Here is a 25,132-nt window from a genome sequence, read left to right on the forward strand (position 1 = left end):
TTCTTTATTAGAATAGTAGCCAATTCCCACTGGAAAATTAATATATTTTTGAAGTATTTTTTTCACCTTGGTATAAAATGACTGATCTTCATCTATAAAAGGTTCAAAACTCAGTTTGCAGACTAAATGGGACCTTCATTCAACATTTCTCGTTCTGTCATTAATGTTTAGTTAAGAAACAGCTATTGTTATTATTTCTGTCACGCAACTCAATTTAATGCATGATTACTTAGATGTAAGCTTCAAAATGTTCAGCAGGGCTATCTCCAGCTAAATCCGAAGCATTTTACTTAGATGTGAGGCCCTTTGATTTCAATGCGATTTAGCTCCAGACAAGTGAGGCCAATATTGAAACCTTAAACCATGTAATATGCAACTTTAACCTCACTTCTTCAAGAGGATTTAGTTGGATGTACTCCTGGGTGAACATATGTAGGAGCGTACTGAGTAAATGGGACTCAAAACCAAATTAACTAGCTAGATCTTGCTCTTAATTTGGAATAGCCAATTAGGAATTGAGTTAACCAGGACTAATCGAACAATAACTGTTGTGAGGATAAAGCAGTATTGCACATTTTGTAAAATTCCATATACAATTTGTTCCATTTAATTACCATATTTTTCGAGTACATTGTATGGAAGTTAGTGAGGCCTACGTCAGAGTAAACCTTTCTAACAGGAGTGGGCAGTCTTGTAGCCCTCCATATGTTGGTGGACTCCTATCAAACCCAGCTAATGTGGGTCTTGCTTTTTCCCTCTGGGGGCCCACGGGTTCCCCTGCTTTACAGGAGGGAGCTTCACGAGTTGTACTGTTGGGCATTGGCTAAGGAACAGATGTAATAAGTTATACTACTCATGATTAAATCAATAATGGGGATTAATTTTTTTGTTTCATCTCGAATTAACTGACTTGAACACACAGGGATTCATTCATATTTGTCTCTTCTAAGAAAAGGGCTCATTTAATGTTTATCTGCTTTACTTTAAAATGCATACAGACATGTTTTTATACATTGAACATCCTTGAATAATTAAATAGTATTTAGAAAAATATTTGCACAAAAAGTGTGATTTTTAAAAAATATGTTAACACTCAGTTTATATTTTTTTACAAGTTGCAGGTCAGTTTGCAGCCCCCCCTTTTCTCCCCCTCCCACTCATGATAGATACAGGATATAACATACTGTACTAGGTTTGAGCATTAGTTATTGAAGTCCTCTGTGTAATTTCAACTTTGAATTTTTATCATATGCATAGTAATAAACTGTAGTGAATGCATTGTTGTTTCCACAGAGTAGTTACCAATTGTAAAGAGATCTGAGGATATGTTGAATTATGGGGATTTTGTCATTGAAAATAAAAATAAAATAAAACTTACGTACCACATCCTGTTTATCTCAGTGGAAGTTATTTTTAAGGGATATGGTGACACAGCTTTCTTACCATATCACTGCTTCAGTAACTTATCTAAACTGGAGTTTTTATGGTATTTGTGCAAGCTGTGATTGTCTAAGAAACGTAGATACTAAATTATCATTTAGTTTAGTGAGATGACTATAAAGTCTGTTACCTTGGACAAATTCTAGAACTCAAATAACCGTAGTTAAAATGAAATCTATGAGGCCTTGATGTGTTCAAATGTATCAGGTTGATACCAACAGAACTGTCTAAGGTTTGAAAGAACTGCTTGTTTCTGCTATGATTCATCACATCTTCATGGCCTCCCTCTTACCTCATCCAGCAGCATTTGGAAACAAGGCTGGAAGGCACAATACAGTGGCAGTGAGATACGTGGCATGTAATTGCTGAGGTAGAGATTGAAAACATAAGGCCCCAGCCCTCTGCTGAACATGCTCATGGCCATCCTGGCTAGAGCATTATGGGAGTTGTAGTCTCCCAGAGTATAATATATATCACTTACTATACAGAAGCTGAATCCACCAGATAACTTTGGGGAACCAAATAGTTGGAGACCAGATCCATATGATAATAATACCGAAGTAAGTAGTTGTAGCCAAAGCCGTGGGATGCCAGTATTCCATTCATCTGCTAGCCTAAAGACAAGTGACACATGGAGCAAGTGACATTTCTAGCAGCAGAATGTGATGGCAAATCTTCAGGGGTTGAGTCCTTGGGCAACAGCTTTCCTTTGCCTCGTCAACAGGCTCTCCAAAAAAAACTAGTTGCTGACCAGGGCTGTATATAAAAATGTATAGTTGTTTGTACGTAGGATTGTGGTTAGGATTATAGGTCTTATACCAGAGTGTGGAACTCACATAAGGGAGTTTTTAGAGGTCATGGCTTAGGCAGCCTGATGAAGAATTCTCAAGAGTTTGAAAACTTACCGGTGCTTTCTTTGTAACCTCTTAGACATCCAATAAAACTATTAGCTGATCTAGAACTATACTTCTAGTGACAAATCATATGGCTGTTATTTGCATCTTTAAGAATTTTATCCTGCATCTGCTGCGTGAATTGTTACAGTCCACTCTACCACCTCTGATCTCTACTGTCTTCATTCTGCTGTGTATGCCTTAATCAGGGGGCCTAGAATGAAACCACACAGCATCTTATTAATCTGCAGTGGGTAGTCCTTGGCACTGCTTGCAAAAATTTACCTTTTGGGCAGTACCACTCAACAGTTCCCCAATGACCACGATGACTGCAGGGTTCTAGCAGTTGCAGGCTGGAAAGTTAATGTTTCCAAGCTCTCTCTGTGTGATATCTATCACAGTTTCTGGCACTTGGTGGTTCCTTGAAACTTTAATTTCTGAAGAGGTTTGCGTGAGAGCCCAGCTTTTTCCTGTAATTTTCAAGGAGAAGAAGATCTGAGAATTTTAGTGGGAAGTGTTCTGAAGGACAAAATAGTTACTATCACTGTTGGATTTCTCATTATTGCCCCCTCCCCGAATATATAAACTGATCTTTAAAACTGCTGCCACAGCACAACCCTCATGAAAGGTAATCTGTTTGAAGATTGCAGCCTTAAGCTATAATGTTGCATGCAGAGCTGCTTAAATCCTGTTGACTTCAGTGGGATTTAAGAGCAGCTGAACTGTGTGCAGGGGTGCAGCCTTAGGCACTGGGCAGCCCAAGTCCCAGGTGCCTAAGGAACAGATTATTCCAAGGAAAGGCAAATGAAGACAGCTGCTCATATAGCTTTCGCAGCTGTGAAATGTATGCATTAGTGTAAATAAAAATTATCACAGGATAACCAGATTGGTGATCCTCTGATGATCTCCCTAAAGATTGAGTTGCTGAAACGCAGCTGCCCAGGATGCTAATTTGGACATTTATGCAGCAGGGTACATCATTAATGTTTAAGCTTAGGCATATGTCTACTAAAGAAACAAAATACCCACCAGTCAGTGTTTAAGGTAATATTAAAAAGATGGCACCCACAGGACCAAGGATGTATTAGGTTGTCTGGATAGTGTATATATTTTGTATACATGCCTGATGTTTTAAATGGATGAACAAATTTAATGAATGCCTTGTCATGGTTTCCTATTGCTTGCTTTGGGCATACTTGTGTATGCAGTCAGAACAATACAGGATGGAGGCCACATGGAGATTTGTTATCACAAATCCATGAGGATATCATATGCACTGATAACCCCAGCTAGGGTCCCAAATCTGCTTAGTTAAAGACACAGGACCCTCCCAATTGCAACAGAACAAAGAAATGTGTGCACATTTACCCACTAGTTATTATTGGAAGAAGATACGATGTTAAACATTTTATCAAGGTCTTTTTTGCTGCTTACTGTATTGCTTTGTGAAGCAGAAATGTATCTCATTCACTAGTAGATTACATAAAACAATATAAACAGAATATATCATTTGGCCAATTTTTAATTGCCATTTCATATGATGTCATGCTATATGCTACTACTACTGTACATTGAAATTGTTTTTGTAAACTCTGTATTATAGTAATTCCCTTAATAGGCCAATCACAAAAAGCAGTGGAAATGTTTGAGAAATGATTGAGTTCTTCATCTGGTGTGATGTTGCAAAAACCACATGGTGGCATGGGAAAATCTGATCTAAAGACATGTTCTCTGCTATTTTAAGATCTAATTATTTCAGAAGATTCTGCATGCTGTCAATACGGCAGCCCGTATTGGTTTTTTATTTTGAAAATGGGACAATTCCTTTTGCAAGCTCAAAACTGACTTTATTCAGTGCAACTCACACGGGCCCCTTGGCAGGCACAGAACAGAGTGCCACTAGGCAGTCTTTACATTGATAAGTCTGGAGATAATTTTGTGTGTTTGAACTGGGTAAAGAAGGTAAAGAGAAACTACTGTAAATTGGTGACTGTGGTTATTATGTTGCAGGGGCCGAAAACCTAATCCTGATCTCATCCTTTAGAATCCTCTTCCTATTATGTAGGACCCCTCTGCTGAACAATTAATTTTGGTGGTTACTGTATGGCCCAAAGGGTGCATGGGCTCCACCAAGTCCATGGTTGGTCAAACACTCAAATCCTCTGTCCAAAGACTGCTGCTCAACTGCTTGGCTGGCTGCATGAAGTGCAACTGAGCTACAGAGGCAGGGAGGAAAAATCTAGTGTGTTTGGCAGTGGTGGGGAGGCTACATGTTCATGTTTTTGGGGGCAAGAGAGCTGGAGGAGGTGGGATGGTGGCACATGGACATAACAGCACAGTGCAGGCATTTGCTGTAAAGTGTAAGGGCTCAGAGTGCTTAGGGAGATGGACACGGTCTAATCCCTGCTTCCCTGTGCATGCTAGATCCAGCCTCCTGTAACAGTCTTCTCCTGAGAGTTTCAGATTGCATAGAGCATTCTGTGTGCATTCAAGCAAGCGTGAGTTGAAATCTCCTTCAAACCTGGTTAGTCAATGCAGCTGATTTGGAAACTGAAGGGAACACAGTTTAGTACATGTGCAGTGGAGCCAGCACCAGAGTTAGCTCAAGGAGTGCAGAGTAACAGAGTAAAGCTATATATGTTTGTCCTCTGACAGAGGGGAATGGACAGGAAGGTTGCCACTAGTGCCTGTATACATCCTTAATATCCACTGTCTTAGAGTCTGGTACAATCTCTCTCTCTCTCTCTTTTTCTGGGCTAATAGAGATTAATTGATTTATCAAGTTACTTTCCAATAGATTGTATTGTGAGTGCTTCTTTTGGCAACAGACCTCCCACCCTAGGCATATTTGGGATTTAGTGAGCCTGATAGTGACATCATGTTGTTCCCTGAGTAAAGGAACCAACATTTGGTTGCTTATTATTCTAGTCACGGGGCGATGACAGCACTTATTACTTCTAGGTTGGAGAAATGCTGTTTAGTTGAATTTACATTTCATAGACTTTACATAGGCTGTTTGCCCTGTTGAATAGTTGCTGTGATGGCAGGAGGTGACATCTATGTATTCATTCTGTCATGTAGATGAGATACTTATACATGTCTAATTCTAAAAATAGGTCACCCAGTGAATGAAATGCACATTTTAAAAATCCTGTCTGTAGTTCTGATAACAGAAAATTCAAACTGTCAGATGCAATAACTCAGTATACTTTCAATGTATTCGCGAAGGCTTTCATGGCCGGGATCCAATGGTTGTTGTGGGTATTTCGGGCTCTTCGGCCGTGTTCTGAAGGTTGTTCTTCCTAACATTTCGCCAGTCTCTGTGGCCAGCATCTTCAGAGGACAGCACTCTGTGTTCTGGTGTAGTTGGCTTGGGAGTGCAGTATTTATGGCTGTGAGATAGGCTTCTGTCTTTTTCTGTAGATGGGTGATTAGTGTGTCTTGTTGTGGGTGTATTGTTCTGCTAAGGAGAAGAGATTATCTGTCACTGTGGTTGATGGGTGTCATTAGCTGGTCTTTTGTGTGTAGTGATCCCCTGTCCTTGTGGCTGGGTAGAGTTTGTTGACCTTTTGCACGTTGTATTTTTGAGAGCTGGGAGCCAAGTTTTGTTGACACACTAATCACCCATCTACAGAGAAAGACAAAAGCCGATCTCACAGCCACAAATACTGCACTCCCAAGCCAACTACACCAGAGCACAGAGTGCTGTCCTCTGAAGATGTTGGCCACAGAGACTGGCGAAACGTTAGGAAGAACAACCTTCAGAACACGGCCAAAGAGCCCGAAAAACTCACAACAACCATCAGTATACTTTCACTCAGTTAGCTACTTCCTGATGCATTGTGTGTGTGTCTATGTGAGTGTGCATGCACATGGATATGTAAATGCACACATATAAATTGTGAAAGCCATCCTTGGTGTGTGACCCATTACTGCTGTCAACCCACTTTCTGCTTAAGAGGACAAACAGCTTAAAATACAATTCTTGTTGCCTCAGTAGAGGGATAATGAATAGCCTTGGAAGCATTGTGCTGTAATTCACTAGGAGAATTTCAGGGTTGTTGATAAGCATGCCCATGTATGTACTACTCCTGTGAAAAGAAAAAAAATCAGCAAAGCCTTGATGCTGAATTGTACTTATTTGGGGGAAACATATTCCAGGGGGAAAGAAGCATAGGAAGATGCAAGCAGCTGCTTATCCAGGGAGCCATGTTTCATTTTAAGTGGCTTGAATTAGTTGTGCTGGATGCACTTTCTGCCTAGAAATTTAGAACTGTATCCAGAATGTTTTAAGAGTCAAGGTCAGGGGAGAAAAGGCAATCAAAGAGAAACAAAAGCTTTTGGTCTAGAGAGGGTGGGAGGGGGGGAGAGAGGGAGGGAGAATACCTAGAAAAGTTTTACTGTATATGCTTTGGTCAGCTGTACTGTATAAAAGTCTAGCAAAAGTATGGCATAACTTTCAGAATAGGAATAACTTCTGCCACTTATATGCTAAATTTACTTGATACGGTGCACATGATTCTATTATGCACAATAAATAACTATCAAGACATGCAGATGCAGATTAAGATGGATAAAATTTTTCAACAGATAGAGCTATAGATAGGGGTGTGGGTGTGGGTGTTTGTGTGGGTGTAGTGGTTCTTCTTTACTATGCAGAGTAAAAGCAGGATCAGTAGGAACTTACCCTGAGCAAACTTCTCTGAAAAACAAATGGAATCAAAGGAGGACCAGTCAGGGCATCAAAGAAACAGTCTGTGAGCCATGTCTCATTTTTCATCCCTATTCCTTGTCACTGAGCAAAGCAAGATGGAAAATGCACTAATCTTTCTGACCCTTTGGTAGCTCTATACACTTACGGTTAATGATAAGGGCTTTCCATATCTGCTGTGGACAGAGACAGGCCGCCTTGCCTGGTAACAGGAGATAGGGTAGACCTCCATTGGGTGTACTCCTGGGATCTGCACCCATAACTTAAGGGTCACCTATAAAATGCTAAATAAAATGTGTTAAAGATCTGCAGACTGGAGAGAAGCACAAAGTTTTGACAGGAGAGCTAACTTAATTACCTTTCCTGCTTTAGAAGCCCTCTATGCACCTGATAGAGCAGCCAGATTGTTGAGCATCTGTGTTTTATCTTTCCAGCACTGTCTCTGTTCCCTAATTATAAATGCAGCAGTTATCTTCCCAGTGACAGTCTGGACAAGGCTGGCAAGCAGACATGAATCTGGACTCACTCTGTCTTTTTATTTTCTAAATGGCTTTATTTTAGCAAGTGGCAGAAGGAAAATGAATGTGTGAAAACTGGTGTCAGGGAGTGGTTAAGGCTGCTACCTTTTATTTGGTTCCCTTAAGAACAAAGCCCATGAGCTCTTTTGCACTTACATTTGATTTAGTTTGCCTAATATCATTCTACTGGCCCTCAGCCATCTTTGCTAGTCAGGATTGTTCTCTAAGCTGTGGAATCTGTCTGCTTAAAACCTGACCCTTTCGCTGAACTCACTGGGGATTCCACTGTATTTCAGTCTCAGCCCTTCATTTCTAACACAACAAGATAATATCTTATCAAGATAATGTATGTGGTGTGACCCAAACAGTCTAAAGTCGTGCATACGTGTTCGGAATGATATTACACTTTTTCTTTCCTCCATCAAAGGTCTCAGGGTAGTGTGGGTGATTCTGTTCCCTTCTCTCCGTTTCATGTTGATAGCAATCCTGTGAGGTAGGATAGGCCAAAAGATTGGGAAACTCTGGTTTCCTGAAGTCTAATCCAACAGTCTATTCAGGACAGCACACTATTTTGCACACTTATGACAGTGCGACAATTAAATGATGCAATGTTGCTGGCTTGCTTTGGTAACAGAACACTCTTATACTGTGGTCATTACATTTTCTTTCAGGTTTCAGAAGGCATTGCACTCCTCTTAATGAAAAGATGAGAAGAAGAAAAATCTGATGCCATACACACTTATTCTGGGCAATGTCATAAGCAAATCCCATGAAACCTTTAAAAATAGAGTTAATGTAGGTCATGGAACAAATTGGTCAAGAGTTTTCTTTTTTAGATGCTGCAGTAATTCTTGATTTCCCATTTACTCCATCAGTCAACCACTCACCTGCTATATAACACAAAGATGAGAACGTTCTGCACTTAATGGCTTCTATTTATTTATTTATTGAATTTATATCCCGCCTATCTGGACTATAAGTCCACTCTAGGCGGCTTCTGTTTCTTTATTCATCAGACCTTGTGACCCTGACATTCTCCCACTAAAATCATGAAGCATTATGAATGGGGAAATAATGGTGAATCACAGTTCAGTTGATGCATTATATCACTTGAAGCTTTGGCCTAGTTGGGCTGGCTAAGAGCAGCATGAAGTAATATTTCTCCCAGTGGGTTCTCTTAACCTGTATCTATTATTGCAGAGTGCCAAACCTTTGCTCTGTATTATAAGATAAGACACATATATCCCTGCTTGCCCAGATGCTGGGAAGGACAGCCAGGTACAGAATAGTAAGATGTTCTGTGGATCTGTGTTACACCACCTGATTATATATTTGCAGCAGGAGGAGGCAAGGCAGAGAAGTGTAGTTATGAAAAGTAGTGAAGTGGAAGGTCTACTCCAGCCAGTTCAGAAAGAGTGATGTAAAAGTCCAACATATGAAAAACTCTCAGCATTTTTAAAAAAGCACATCTAGGATAACTGTTCTACCCCAGGTCCTGTATCTCTTGTGCTAGTCTTCTCCCGGTGGGGAGTATTTCCAAACTGGTAAACATTAAAAGTGTGACACTATACATAGTCTGAAATGACACAATGGAGTATACCACCTCAGAACACCCCCCCAACACACACACCAAGTTAACCTGTGTATCAGGAACATCATCAGAGTTGCTGAATTCAATAGAAGAGAGGTTTCGGCGTCGTTTAGTCGTGTCCAACTCGTCATGACCAAATGGACCAGAGCACGCCAGGCCCTCCTGTCTTCCAGTGCCTCCCAGAGTTGTGTCAAATTCATGCTGGTTGCTTCGGTGACACTGTCCAACCATCTCATTCTCTGTTGTCCGCTTCTCCTCTTGCCGTCACACTTTCCCAACATCAAGGTCTTTTCCAAGGAGTCTTCTCATGAGATGGCCAAAGTACTGGAGCCTCAGCTTCAGGATCTGTCCTTCCAGTGAGCACTCAGGGTTGATTTCCTTTAGAATTGATAGGTTCGTTCTCCTTGCAGTCCAGGGGACTCTCAAGAGCCTCCTCCAGCACCACAATTCAAAGGCATCAATTCTTCGGTGGTCTGCTTTCTTTATGGTCCAGCTCTCACTTCCATACATCACGACAGGAAAAACCATAGCTTTGACTATTTGGACTTTTGTTGGCAAGGTGATGTCTCTGCTTTTTAAGATGCTGTCGAGGTTTGTCCTTGCTTTCCTCCCAAGAAGCAGGCGTCTTTTAATTTCGTGGCTGCTGTCTCCATCTGCAGTAATCATGGAGCTCAAGAAAGTAAAATCTGTCACTGCCTCCATATCTTCCCCTTCTATTTTCCAGGAGGTGATGGGACCAGTGGCCATGATCTTAGTTTTTTGATGTTGAGTTTCAGGCCGTTTTTTTGTACTCTCTTCTTTTACCCTCATTACAAGGTTCTTTAATTCCTCCTCACTTTCTCCCATCAGAGTGGTATCATCTGCATATCGGATGTTGTTGATATTTCTTCCGGCAGTCTTAATTCCGTCTTGGTATTCCTCCAGTCCAGCCTTCCACATGATGTATTCTGCATATAAGTTAAATAAGCTGGGGGACAATATACAGCCTTGTCATACTCCTTTCCCAATTTTGAACCAATCAGTTGTTCCATATCCAGTTCTAAGAAGAGAGGTTTAGACTACTGCTAATAGATTAACAGAAGTACTTATTTATGTGGAAATAGCTTCTTCCATCCCAACAATGTCAAGCAAAATAGCCATATTGATCTGTTGCAGCAAAAAAAGCAACAGACTCCTATGGAACCCTAAGTGCTAATAAACTGATTATAACATTAACCTATGTACAAAAATCTTATCTCATATTATGATGATATTATTTATTGCAAGGTCCATACAATAATGTGGTAATGAGAATGGCTAAGACAACCTTTCCTTCCTGTGCAGCTATTATAGTTCACAGTAACTACAGCCCATATTGATTTAAACATAGATGAATTATCATAATATTGCTTGACAGAACACAGTGGCATTTCTGTAACAATTCAGTAGGCTCCTGGGATAAGACATGTAACTTTTCCTGAAAAGGAGGAAGATAAATTCACTGGAGAAAAACAATAATCACATTTTCCTCAGCATAACTGCATGGAACAAATGAAACAAATGCGAATTTGTATAGGAAACAAATGTAATTCCTCAGCAAAAAAGGTTATTCCTAACTGAATTTATCTGACTGCCTAGTATAAAAGGATAACAATTGCATGCTAACATGTAACAGGCTGCAGAGACCCAACACTACCATTTCTATCATAGAAGCCTTTTTATCAATAGCAGTGTATTTTAAACCAACCACCAGGGGACAGTTTTCATGCTGGTTGGTCTGACACAGAGCACCTGTGACTCAGCTGGGGTCTCCTTATACTTTAGAAGGTATTGTGGACACGCTTATTTTAAGGCTGAAACCCTATATACACTTACATGGGAGTAAGTCTTACCAAGCATAGTGGAACCTAGTTTTCAGTATACATGCAGTATTGCCCTATAACTACTAGCGTCCCTGGTGCTAATATGTTGAACTCATGCCTGTATTATCCTATAATGTAGTCATGCTCTTTTGGCAAAATCAAAACAAAATACATCATGAATTAGTTCTTAAAGTCCCTTAGGACACTTCACTCAAGTATCTCTAGGGAACCTGAAGAACAATAGACCTATGTCACATGAGCCAGCTATGGATCTTGCAGAATCAACATAGAATTTATCACACCTTCACTAAATTACAGTTTTGAGAATGCTGTGGGGAAAGTCATTACATTTAGGTGAATATAAATTACACGTTTTTTGTAATGTTTAGGTACCCTTAGTACTCTATGTATTTGAGCTATCTGGATAGCTCAGTGATTCAGGTACCCGACTTCATAGCCAGAGGTCGGGTGTTTGATTTCCCACTGTATCCTACAGTAAAAGAAACAGATTGTGTGGCTTTGGGCAAACTTCGCAGTCCCAAGGCACACCCAGAAGAAGGGAATGGTAGACGTCTCTAAGTATTCTGTCCCTGGAAAACTCTGGAAAGGGTTACATCTGTGAAGATTCTCAGTCATCCAGGTGAGGTTATCTGGGAGTTGAGTCATGGCAAAACTTCAATCTTGTTAGGTTGAAATGTTTCACTACTCATCCAAGTAGCTTCTTCAGTCTGAGGACCCCCCTCTATAAAAGCTACAGTTTTAGCACTTTGCTGGTATGGAGCATTCCAGTGTGTGTTAATATAATGCCAAGGAAGAAACATATCAACAGTGATTATAGAGAAGCAATTGTTGTTGACCATCAATCTGGGAAGGGTTATAAGGCCATTTCCAAACAAAGTCCATCATTTTATAGTGAGGAAGATGATTCACAAGTGGAAAGCATTCAACACACTTGCCAATCTTCCTTGAAGAGGACATCCAAGCAAATTCGCCCCAAGGTCAGACCATGCATTGCTCAGAGAAATTTTTAAAAAAACAAACCAAGAGTCACATCTCAGACTCTACTGGCTTCAGTTAGCATGTTACATGTTAAAGTTAATGACAGTACAATTAGAAAAAATCTGAACAAGTATGGTTGGTTTGGAAGGGTTGCCAGGAGAAAGCTCTGCTCTCTAAAAAGAACATGGCAGTATGGATTAGGTTTGCCAAGTTCCATCTGGACAAACCATAAGACTTCTGGAACAATGTCCTTTGGGCAGGTGAGACCAAAGTGGAAATGTTTGGCCATAATGCACAGCACCACGTTTAGTGAAAACCAAACACAGGTTATCAGAACAAACACCTCATGCCAACTGTCAAGCATGGTGGTGGAGGGGTGATGGTTTGGGTTTGTTTTGCAGCCAGGGGACCAGGGCACTTTGCAGTCATTGAGCTGACCATGAACTGTATACCAAAGTATTCCACAGTCAGATGTGAGGCCATCTGTCTGACAGCTAAAGCTTGGCCAAAACTGAGTCCTGCAACAGGCCAATTATTTCAAGCACACCAGCAAATCTACAACAGAATGGCTGAAAAAGAAAATAATCAAGGTGTTGCAATGGCCCAGTTCAAATCCAGAGCTCAATGCAATTGAAATGCTGGGGTGGGACCTTAAGAGAGTTGTGTATAAACAAATGCCCGCAAATCTCAATGAACTGAAGCAACATTGTTATGAAGAGTTGGCCAAAATTTCTCCACAATGATGTGGGAGACTGATAAAGTCATACAGAAAATGATTACTTCAAGTTATTGCTGCTAAAGGTGGTGCTACAAGCTATTGAATCATAAGGTGTATTTAGTTTTTCACACATGGCTTCTCCATTTTGGCTTTATTTTTTGTAAAATATATCATGAAGTGATGTAATATGTCACGTGTTGGTGTTCATTTGAGGTTGTATTTACCTAGTTTTCAGACCTGCTAAAGAGCAGATGATTTTTTTATTATGTCCTAATATACAAAACCATAGAATACAAAGAGGGTGTGCTGTCTTTTTCAAATGACTGCATACAGGAGGATTCTACACAACATTATTTTGATAAGCGCTGTATACTAATACTCACCTTAGACTTCACATTTATGTAGCCAAAGTATCTCTATTGCTAAAGATCCTACTTTTTTAAAAAATTCACTAAATAGAAATGAGAGCTCCCTATATAAATCGGGGGGGGGGGGAAATCAAGATTATGATATAATTGGGGTTATTTTTTGTTGAACCTAATCCAGGAAGCATTACTCCACTGATTCAAGCATGATTTTCTACTTTTGCAGTGCAAGTATAAGACTCCTAGTCGGTTTTCATAGAGGAAAGTACCTTATACTGGATTCCTTCTTGCTGTAGTATTCTATACCTCTTTCTTCAGTGATGTATTTCTCTGGTGATGGTTTAGGTGGTGGTGTTTTTTGTTTTTTTCTAGCAAAGTGCCCAGCAAAGAAGAGGAACTGAAGTTATATCGCTGAATTCATTTTGACTTTGTATAAACTAGATAAATTAATCTATTTTCCTCTAGTCTTTATACTGGGTAGCCTAGAAACACCAGAGTACTATATCCTGCTGACATCAGTTCTAGAGATGTCAGGCTACATTAGGTCTTCATTGTAATCTGAACTGCATTACTGGTTAGTCTATATATAATAACAGATTACAATTCTAAAAGGAGGAGGCACCATTAGGAAAGATAGAGGCTTGGGCAATGTCCTTCTGTGAACCTTCTGACTCTCTTGTGCTTCTTTAATGCTTTGGCAGAGGCTGAGTGCTCAACTCAAAAGCAGTTGTGAAATTAATCATTTGGAATTGACCTAGGTGGGAAGCTCCTTTAGAAGCTGTAATGGATTTTTAAAAATAATTCTATTTATTTGAGAAAGCAAATACAAAAGGAAGGGTGTATATGTGTCCGGTGGAATGATCTGTTGGAGTGAAAATGTCAAATGCACAGAGATCTGTTAGCTGAAAATTGCTATTGATTTTCCATAAATGAACAGTCTAATTGCCCTCTACGCCTTTACAAATACCCACCTTATCCACCATTTATCCATCAAATGTGATATTGGACTATCATTTGCCCCATTCATGGATATTCACTAGTTGCTGTGGATCCAGAACTTGCATGGACTAAACCCCATGACTTTATGAGTAGGAGGGACTAAGACATCATCTGCCACCCACACAGGTTTCCCTGTTTCCTCTCAGCCTAACAGCAGTCCCTACACTAGCTGGGAGAGATTTCTTTAGGGAGAGCATAGCGTTGCAAGTTATCCCTGTGGTAATGCAAAGTACCTGAGGGTAGCTTGGTCTTAAATAGACAGTTCATGTCATGCCTTGTGCAGCTGAGCTCCCTCTTCTGAAGAGGAAATCGGGAGCTCCAGCCTGTTCCAGGGGAATTCTGGTCCCTTTCTGAAGAGGAGGCTCAGCTACTTTAGTCTGTGTCAGAGGGAGGCAGGTCTGAGGAGACTTGGTCAGACTGTGACACCTCTGTTAGCACTCTCTCAGAATACCAGGAGAGTAAACAGCATATATTCTGTCTTCTAAGGATGAAGAGATCTTGGCCCTTCCCAGCCCCAAGCAGCGGGCTAACCCTGTAGGAGAAGTGGAAGCACAGCTAAGCACAGGTACATTTTAAAATGACTCCTCAGATCAAAAATGCATCGGGACAGAGGAGAAGCACTAGAAATTTCCCCCTCAAAGCTTCAGTGATTTTGCTAACAGCAACTAATGTGGTTATCAGACATCTTCCTCCTAGTTTGTGGCTGTTTAATTCTCCTAAGTAGCTATGTGGCTCTCACTGTATGGCTGTGTCATTTTGTGCATGTTTAAATGTTTATTTTTTTTAATGGATGTAACTGTTATTGTTTGGTTAAGGGAAGAACCTTTTATGGAGACCTTAGAAGAAACAAAGGAAAATTCTAATGCAAATGTTGTTTATCCTGGACAGAGCAATCTTCCCTCATAATAAGGCCTTGCTAACTGTGAAACATTTCCCTTTCCCTCATCACACTTCAGTAATATTTAGTGCACTTTAGCACTTATTTCTTGTGACAGATTGTGAGACAGCGGTACAGAGACAAGTGTGCCGTCTACTCCTAAGAGATTAGAGGACATTACTTTGGCTGAACTGAAGGAATTGATGGACCGAATGACTGGGAATTTTGATTTAAATCCTGAAACATTAGAAAGGCTGGGAAAGAGCGAACCAATGGATGCTGTTTTGGCGGGAAAGGGGGAGGATAAAAAGATAGAAGAGGGGAAAGGGGAGTTAATTGGGAGTATTGGGTGACTGAGGTTAAAAGAGCTGAGGAGAAAGACTGGGTGGAGATAGTAAAAGAAGGCCCATGGTCTGGAGAATGGGTTACTTTCAAAGTGCCCCCAGAAGTAGCCAAAAGAGAGTGGAATGAGAAGAAAACCTCCTTACTTGGGGAGAGACTGAAGAGAGAGAGGAGATAGAGAGAGAGAAAAGAAAGAAGAAAGGAAAGGAAAAGAAAAGAAAACCAGACCAGAGGGGCGGGATATAAATCAAATAAATAAATAAATAAATAAATAAATAAATACAATAAAATAAAATAAAATAAAATAAAAGATTTGCTCGTGAAGCTAATAGAGAAACTAGGCCGTGTTCAGATTCCCCTGGAACCAGTTGTAGGAAGAGCCAGTTGCCTGCCCGAGTTCACAGAGATCTGGGCCGCCGAGTTTGGGAGCCCAGCCTGGGTTGGGTATTTCACAAGTGAAACAGTTTTTGAGTGTTCATGTTGCTTCTGCCCCAATGGTAGGAGATCTGATGATGCCTGTTGATAGTTTGGTTAAACCTAAGGAAGTTGCTATGAACACTGTTGTAAAAGAACCGTGGAGGCCAAAGAGAGAAGTTTGAAACATGTCTATTATTAAGGAAAGAATAAACCGTTGGCCATTCCAACTGAGGCTAGGTAGGGTTCAAAGGAGGGAGAGTGTTTGCCCAAACCTCACAGGAGACCTTAGAAGAAACAAAAGGAAATTCTAATGCAAATGTTGTTTATCCCGGAGAGGGCAAGGTTCCCTCATAATAAGGCCTTGTTAACTGTGAAAGTTTCCCTTTCCCTCATCACACTTCAGTAATATTTAGTGCACTTGAGCACTTATTTCTTGTGACGGATTGTTTAAAAAAAAAACGAAAAGGGCAAATGCTTAACACAGCAAGAGTGGAGAATACTTGGTCCTTCAAGTATTTTGGCATACCACCCCCATCACTCTCACTCAGGCTAGCCAATAGCAAGGTTTTGCGGGAGTTGTAGTCCAAAACATCTGATGGGCCAACGATTTCCTACCTTCTTGTCTGTTGCCCAGCTGTCTACTAAATAGAGACAAAATATAGAGCAACTAAATCAGAATTGGAGTGAGCCCAAACAACTATTAAACTTCCCTTTTTCCCCTGTCATCCTGGAAAGCTTGTATTTTGCTCTGTTGTGCCTGAGGTTGTGTCTATATTTTTTCAAGGACCAAGACTATATGCGTCAGGTACACTTCTAGCTATTTATTTTAGATGGTGCTGTTCCCTGAGATTCTAGACTGTTGTAAGGAATTATTAGGTTGGTGGAGATGGCTCCCTAAGAAGTGTAAAAATTGCAGGCAAGAGCAGCCTATGAATTTTAGGCTCGCCCGAGAAAATAATTTGGGCTCACAGGTAAAACGGAGCCGACATTTCTCTAGAGGTGCAGACAGAAACAGCACCATCTGAGCTCATCTGTGTATTCTGTGGGGCTAAAAGGGTCAAATTTCGCTTTTGTGACTGAAATAAAGAGGCACGGTTGTCAATAGAGACAGAGATTGTGTTTAAAATATGGTTATGAGGCGAAGTTAAGCAGAGGTGCCTCTGATCTGAACGGGAATGAAGGCTTCTGCAGTCCTCATGCATGCAGCCTCTAGTGCTATGGAGGAAGATTGGGAGATAATTAATGGAATAAAACTTTAAAATATACATGGGTGTATAAACGATCATTATGATACTATTTTGTGGGTGTATCGCCTCCTAAATATTAACAACTATTGACGTTACATCTAGTAATGTAAAAGAGTGTCTTTTGGTACATGTAGGCTTTCTACAATACTTCCTTTGCAGAGTTACTAGGCCATGTCTAAGTGCAGTTACACTGCTAAAGATGAGAACTGACACACAGGCAGACACAAATGACATCAGGCTTGGTGGGGTGATAAAAGACAGAGGATGATTCCTTATGAGGTAGGTCTCCCTCAGTAGTATGGAAAGAATACAGAGCTTCTGGAATCTCTGAGTCAGACTGCATCTGAGACAACAGGAAAGGCTTTTGCTTTGGACATTGGAAATTGCTTGTCCATTGCAACTGGAAGCCCAAGGCTAACAGGATCTGACTCATTATAAGGCTCCTTCTTATTGTCTGAATACTCATATTGCTAATGCAGAATGACTGCAATCAGGTAGGGAGCTGGTTGGCTGGAGATGAATCTGTCTTTACAGCATAAAATGTACATGATTTAAAACACACACATAAATAAACAAATGCATCTTCTACAGTAGAAGAATATGATTTAGCACACAGTATAAGTAAACAGCAGGGTTGGGATTGTGAGATCTTTTAAACTCTTTCACTTTAAAAAAAACACAAAATGAGATAGTTTGGGGTTAACAACAGAATATTGAGTCCAAATACTGTAATGCTATCATAATTTTAGGAGTAATATGACTTCTCCCATCTTGACCAGTGCTGCCTAGCGAAAAATTAATAGCCCTCTATGTTAGTCAATCCTTTGCTGATATTAACAACTCAAGCATCATGTATATGTTTCATATATTAATTTAATTTAACAAGTCTCAGATTATTTCAGGCAGCTGAATGTATTTTCATTTTGTAAAATCAGAGGCAGTACAGATATCCTAGTTTGGCAACTGACCATAAAATACCAGATTATGACCTAATTTGATGGATAGCAATTTTCACAGTATTTCTTTCTCTGCTCCATCTCTCTGTCTTTTTGGTTGTGCTGAAAAATATACTGCCTTTACAGTGATAATAGAATTATATTGGCACCTGGCATTATCAGAATCTGATGCTGAAATAGTCAAGGATTGAATTATAATGTTTTTCTCAGCTGAGTCAAGAACAAAATGTAATATTTTCATATAAATAGTTGATGAGACATTTTGCTCCACCACCAATGGAAATCTGAGAAATTTGCTTTTAGGCTAACATTACTTTTGTCCTTGTTTGCAATTCCTTCTATTACTTCTACTAATCATATGCTATCAGGTCAATTCTGACATGGTGAACCTTTTCAGGGTTTTCCAAGTGGAGAATATCCAGAAATGGTTTACCATTCCCTTCTGAGGTGCTCTGGGACTGTGCAGCTCGCCCAAGGCCACACTGTGCCTCCTACAAGGCACAGTGGGGAATCAAACTCCCAACCACTGACTCTCCAGCCAGATACCTAAACCACTGAGTTATCCAGCCAGTTGTCTGCTGCTGCTGCTGCTACTACTTTAGAATCATAAAGTTGATTTTATATTCAGGAAGTACAATGCTAGACATGTTTACGTAGAAGAAATTCACATGGCATACAATGGAGGTTATCTCTCAGATGAATGAGTGTTGAATTGCAGTCTTAAACTAGGAAAGAAAAAGTTAAGTGTAGTGCAGTTCTGTGTATGTATAGTCAGAAGTATTCCTTGGTAACTGTGCATAGGGTCAGTGCCATAGGCTCAGGCAAAAGGCTTTCACAGTGCCAATGGGAATTTTTATATTAAGAAATAATTTTTCCCATTCATGCCACATTGCAAACTACCACTGAAAGACATTTCTCTTTGGTGTAAAACAATGTTCTTTGATTCTTAAGTCTGTCAAATGTTCTGTATTTTATTTATTTACTTTAAAACACACTAATTATTTGTAAATTCTTCTAGTCGGCTTTACAGTTAAATTATTTGTACCAAATGGAAAACACAGCACTTTTAGATTTTGCTTCCAGGAAAATATTGCCTTGAATCTTACTTTTACGACTTCAGATTCAGCGTTTCATTTAGATGAATCACATGCGGTACACCTCGTAATGTTTGTTCTCATGTAGTTTGTGTTGTGCAAGAGAAAAATCATCTACAAGCAGTCAGATCTTCCTTTTGAAGGTTTTTCCAATGTCAAAGAGAAAAATTACTGTTCCATTTGAAAAAGGAAGTTTGCTCTTTGGTAGAGGAATATCCAAGACATAAAAGAAAGTTCTCACTGTGCCTGTAGTTCCCTTGGGTATGTGCATGTATAACTTAATTTGAATCAGACACTAAATCAGTTGGTGCTAAAGATGGCACAAGACTTTTTTTTGTGGTTTGGGTTATAGATGTTGAATAAGTAATGTAGCTACCCTTTGAAAGTTAATTTGAATTGCAACTTAAGGATACTTTTAGGCATCCACCCTCTCCAGCTGCATTAATGATTTGGGGATGACTGACATGATAACATACAAGTATCATAAATGTTTACATGGTGGATGCCAGGTGTGCCACTCTCTGTGCCAGTTAGCACTCGTTGAAGCGTACTGCTTGGATCAGCACCTAGGGCAGAGAACAGCAGCTACTGTGCAAACTTAGAGGCTGTGTAGTTTTAAATTCTTATTCTAACTTAATGTCAGAGGTTAGGCAATCACTTTCTTTATTGGATCACTAAAGGTACAAATAAGATAGGCTTTCAAGTTCTCTGAAATTCTTTGTGAGGCAAAGATGATACAAAACTCAGGGTTAAGGCAAATAATTCAAAGACAGGGGCAAATGTAATGTCCTTGGCTCATGAAGCCAGGCTGTAAACAAAGCAAAACAGAGTTTAGATTTCACATGGGACAGAGATCATAAAGATACCAATTGCAGTTCCTCCCACTTTGCAAACAAATAGCTCTCTTCCTCTACCCCCACTGCCCACTGATCTGCTAATTGCCTTTGGTGATACAACACAAGCTTGCAGCAGAAAAACGAACCAGGGTTCCATTCTTTACATCAGCAAATCTGAAGTATCCATTGAAAGTCTATTAGAGCGAAAGTATAGTCATGCCCAGTAGACTGGAGGAGGTGGAATCCTCACTAAAGTCCAGTTTCCTGCTAAAGTGTCTTATGATAATAGAATTCTTTCCAGGTAGCTGACAGTGGTAAACATAAAAAAAGTGAGATCCATTCATTGCAAGAATAGAGAACTCAGAAGATTATCTTATTGTTTTGCATGATTATAGAATTATTAGCTAACGCAATAAGAAATGATAAATTAATTAAAGGAACAGGTAAAAATGAAATGATTAAAATTAATTTGTTTGCTGATGATTCCTTACTGACTATTAAAAATCCATTAGAGAGTATGGAAAACATTAAAAACCATTTAGAAAAATTTGGGGAACAGGTTTAAGGATTAATTGGCAAAAATCACAAATGATGATGTTTAACTATAATATACAGGAGCAAGACATGTTTGTGAATAAATATAGCGTTAAAATGTGTAATCTTATCAAATATTTAGGTATAAACATAATTAGAACAACTCAAAAATTAAAAGAGAAAAATTTTAATAAATTAAAAAATGAAATTAAAGATAAATTGCAAGAGTACGCCAAATTGAAACTATCATGGTTTGGGAGAATCGCTTTAATTAAGATGAAAATATTACCGAAGATCACTTTTTTATTTAGGATGCTCCCAATACGATTAGAAGAAGAGGATTTTAAATATTGGCAGGGATTAATTAATGGATTTTGTAATCAAGGCAAAAAATCTAGAATAAATAAAAGATATTGGTATAAGGCTCAAAAAAAAGGAGGTTTAGGTATGCCCAATGTTAAAAATTATTATATAGCAAATCAATTAAGAGTTATTGGAGATATTATATTCAATAAAGAAAAATTAATTTGGTGGGAGATGGAATCTTCAGAAATAAATGGAAATGCTGAAGGATACTTGTTTAATATACTAAAGAGAAGTTCAATAAATCAGATTAAAAACCCCTTTTTAAGAAACCTGTTAAATATTTGGAATAAATATAAAGAGAAGTTTTGTCCCTTAACTTCACCATTAAAACTAGTGACTGAGACAGAAAACTTTCCTACAAATTTAAAGGATTTAGTAGAATTATTTAAGAATAAAAGGGTTGCAAGATTGAAGGACTGGATGGGTAACATGAGATCGAAGGAGTTGATTATGTCTAAACTGCAATCTAATAAACTATCATGGTATAATCTTATTCAGTTAGACACCTGGACAAAGGATTGGTTGAAAACTAATGGTAAATGTAGAGAACTTACTAAGTACGAACAATTTCTGTCATCACATGAAGATATGCAAGATACAACTTTGAAAGGAATAGTAAGTAAAATATATAATATAATATTGGAACAAGAGGAAAAAGAATGGGGAATAGAAGGTTTAAAATTAATTTGGGAAAACGATTTAAAAACAGATATTAAAATAGAGGATTGGACAAAAATGTGGAGGATGAGAGTGTTAAGATTAATGTCAACAAGAATAAAGGAAAATTTTTTTAAAATCTGTCTAAGGTGGTATTTGACTCCTGTAAAATTGAATATAATAAATCCAACATACTCCAAAGCATGTTGGAAATGTGATGAGGAAATTGGTACGTATTTTCATATGTGGTGGGAATGTAAAGTGGTTAAGAAATTTTGGGAATTGATTTTTAAGGAAATGTGTGATATATTTGGTAAAGATATTGATTTTAATGCCAAAATTGCTTTATTGTCAATTTTTGATAATACAGATCTGGACCATCACTCGAAAGAATTAATCACTAATTTTATGACAGGTGCTAGAATATTAATAGCTAGATTTTGGAAAGACAAGAATTATATTAAAATTGAAGACTGGTATTGTGAAGTATGGGACATTGCATTAAATGATAAATTGACTATGGAACTTAAAATAAAAAGAGGGGAAATAAGATGTAACAATTTCTATGATATTTGGGGTAAATTTGTGGAATTTGTGTTAGTGAAAGGAAGGGGGAAAGCCTCTAAAGAATACTCAATACAATTTTGGAGAGGTAATCTGTAAGAAAAAAATTATTATAGTAAATAGAGTCCCGTGGGTATGGGGTGCACATTAGAATTTAGTTTATAATAAGCACTATTACTTGTATTTTTTTGTATTTTTGTTATGTATGTGTTCTTTTGTGTATTTTTTTTTGTGTGTATAAAATAAAATATTAAAAAAAAAAATAAAAAAAAAAGAAGAAGATTATCTTATTTATAAATTTTCAGTGATCCAATACAGTGGAACCTCTATTTACGAACTTAATCCATCCCAAAAGATGTTTGTTAGTTGAAACGTTCGTAAATAGAAGCTCCATTTCCCATAGGAATGTAATGAAAATGGATTAATCTGTTCAGGCTGAAGAAAAAAAATATCAAAAAAAAGAAAAGAAAAAGAAAGAAAGAGAAAGAAAGAAAGAAGGAAGGAAGGAAAGAAAGAAAGAAAATAAAAGAAAATACAGTAAACACAGCAAGTCCCACGCTGGGACTGCAAAAAAACAAAAAACAAAAAATATATATCCAAAAATAAACATTGGAGCAAATCCCGCGCTGGGATTGAAAAAACAAAACAAAACAAAACAAAACAACAAAAAACAACAACAGAAGCATAACCCCCCCAGCCCAAACCTACCCTCCAAAATCCGCCCAGAACAACTTTTTTTAAAAAGGAGCACATTACCCGTCCGAAGCCTCCTGGGCTGCCACAATCGCTGCCATCGGAGACCTCCCGGGGGTCCCCTGCCATTGCGATCACCACCGTCAGAGGCCTCCCAGGGCTTCCCCACCCCTACAAGGCTTTCCTGGGGTAGACCGGGCCTACCAGGGGAAGCCCTGGTAAACCGGGCCTGCCAGGGGAAGCCCTGATAGACCAGGCCTGCCACGGGAAGTGATCGCGGCGGCAGGGGATCCCCAGGAGGTTTCCAATGGTGGTGATCGCAGTGATGGGGGACCTCTGGGAGGCCTTCGAAGGTGGCGATCACGGCGGTGGGAGACCCCCCAGGAGGCATTGGGGCCAAAGCCTCTTTGCCACCAACAGTTAGCCAATTGAAATTTCCCACCCTTTCCCCCTGCCTTTTTTCATTTGTATCTTGAAGCTCTGTTCGCAAGTAGAAGCAAAATTTTGCAAACGGAGCTGTTCATAAATTGGATTATTCATAGATAGGGATAAGTAGAGGTTCCACTGTATTGCCAAACCTTAGATTTAGTATCTATGAAGAGATTAGACAGCTGTTTTCTTGCATTAATTCTAATAGATAATTCTTTTATGAGTTCCTTCTGTTTTACTTCTTGTGGCTGCTTCAGTTGAGGAAGCCAAGCTCTGTTAGCTCTCCAAGGCTGTATCCCACAGAGTACAGCCACCTAAGATACGGAGTACTGTATGGATTTTGTTCATAAGAACCCTTGCTAAATTTACATGGAAGGAGGCCCACAGTATTCAATAGGATTATCAGGCAACTTTGTGTTTAGAAGCCCTGTGTCCTGTACAATGCAGGTTTACTCTCTCTTCACATTTATACTGTATGTTATGTTCTATCAAATTGGAACTGACCTGTAATGTAATATATTGTAATGGGGCATTCAAGGAAAGTGAAATATTCAAGGAGTGGTGTGATGTGCCCCTCATGTGTTCCCAGGTTGTTTCCCTAGCCTGAGGCCCACCACATGTTCTCTCCTTTCTGCTGCCACCAGTTGACCTCTGTCAACACCCTTTAATTAGAAAGATTGCGGTCCAAGCTGAGTATAAAATTGAACAACACAGGTTTATTGATTACAGTTGGCTTAAACAGGTTCTTCACAGACTTTAATGTATTCATTAGATTAGTAATAACTTGTTCCACACTTAAATCTCTTAGCTCTTTATAAGTTCCACATTCTTAACTCCTAACTCTGCCACCCTCTCTAACTATCACAGATAGTTGTTAGAGACTTTTACTGTACTTCAGACTCTCATCTCTGACTCTCACTGACTGAACTCCTCAAACTCTGACTTACCCCTCCCTTCTGGTTTCTCTGGCTCCGCCTCTCAACAGCTCTCATTGGTACATGCAAATAACCTAGTACATGAGCCAAAGCAGGGTGATTGCCACAAGTGGTTTCATCAGTCCTCTCCCTTCCTGGTCAGTTTCCATGTCTGAATGGGGATTTAAACCCAGATCTCCCCCCCCTGCGTGCCCCCATGGCAAAGCGCCACTTTCAGAGGTGCATTTTCACTGCTGAAAAAGCCCCAGGAGGCTTCCAAAAGCGGTGCGAGGGGGCCTCTGGGGGGCCGGGGTGGTGGTGGGCTTGTCCCTACCACACCCCCACCCACCCCCACCCCGGCAAAGTGCCGCTTTCGGAAGCCTCCTGGGGCTTTTTCAGCAGTGAAAATGCACCTCTGAAACTGGTGCTTTGCCGTGGGGGTGGCGCGGGGGGTGGCGGGCCTGTCCCTGCCACCACCCACCCAACCCCACCCTGGAAAAGCGCCACTTTCAGAGGCTTCCCCAGTGCATTTCCACTGCCTATGTACCTGCTGGGGAAGCTTCTAAGAGCAGCGCCCGTCAGCTGTAAGGCGGGGAGGGGGAGGGGCTGGGGAAGATGGCTCCCGGCTCTTTTCTGGAACGATCGCTTCCCCCCCATTGCAAGCTGTGCAAAAATGGGGCATTTGCGATGATGGGGGGGGAAGCCATCATCCCAATGCAATTTTTCCTTTAGGGAACATCGCAATGCAACCGCAAAAGCGATGGCAAAATCTTCATTGCTATGCGGATTCGTCGTTAAACGGGGCACCCGTTAAGCGAGGCACCACTGTATTTTATTTTGCTTGGAATAGGTGGGCTGCATATTTTGTTCCTTTTTATTTAGCATATGCAATCTATCTACTATCTATTTTGCTTAGTACCGGAATTTATCTTATTTTACCCAGGGTAAATAGGTTCAATCCCTGGCTCTTGATGATTCCCAAATAAATCATTAGACTTGAAAGACTTTGAAATTGGTGTAACGTTTCTTGCATTTATTTAACAGAAATCCAGTGTCAGCAAACGTGCTCCAACCTTTCTCCTTGTCAGCCAAGGGGTCTGATAAAGGTTTCCACTCATCAGCTTTAAAGGG

The 25,132-nt window shown here is 39.7% G+C and overlaps 1 protein-coding gene across 6 annotated transcripts in view; it reads left to right on the plus strand.

Moving 5' to 3' along the window:
- Positions 1 to 25,132, plus strand: part of DST (dystonin) — a 397,214-nt gene that overhangs the window by 1,949 nt on the left and 370,133 nt on the right. The window lies entirely within an intron of this gene.

This window comes from Pogona vitticeps, chromosome 1 (genome assembly GCF_051106095.1).
Source record: "Pogona vitticeps strain Pit_001003342236 chromosome 1, PviZW2.1, whole genome shotgun sequence".
NCBI classification, from domain to species: Eukaryota; Metazoa; Chordata; class Lepidosauria; order Squamata; family Agamidae; genus Pogona; species Pogona vitticeps.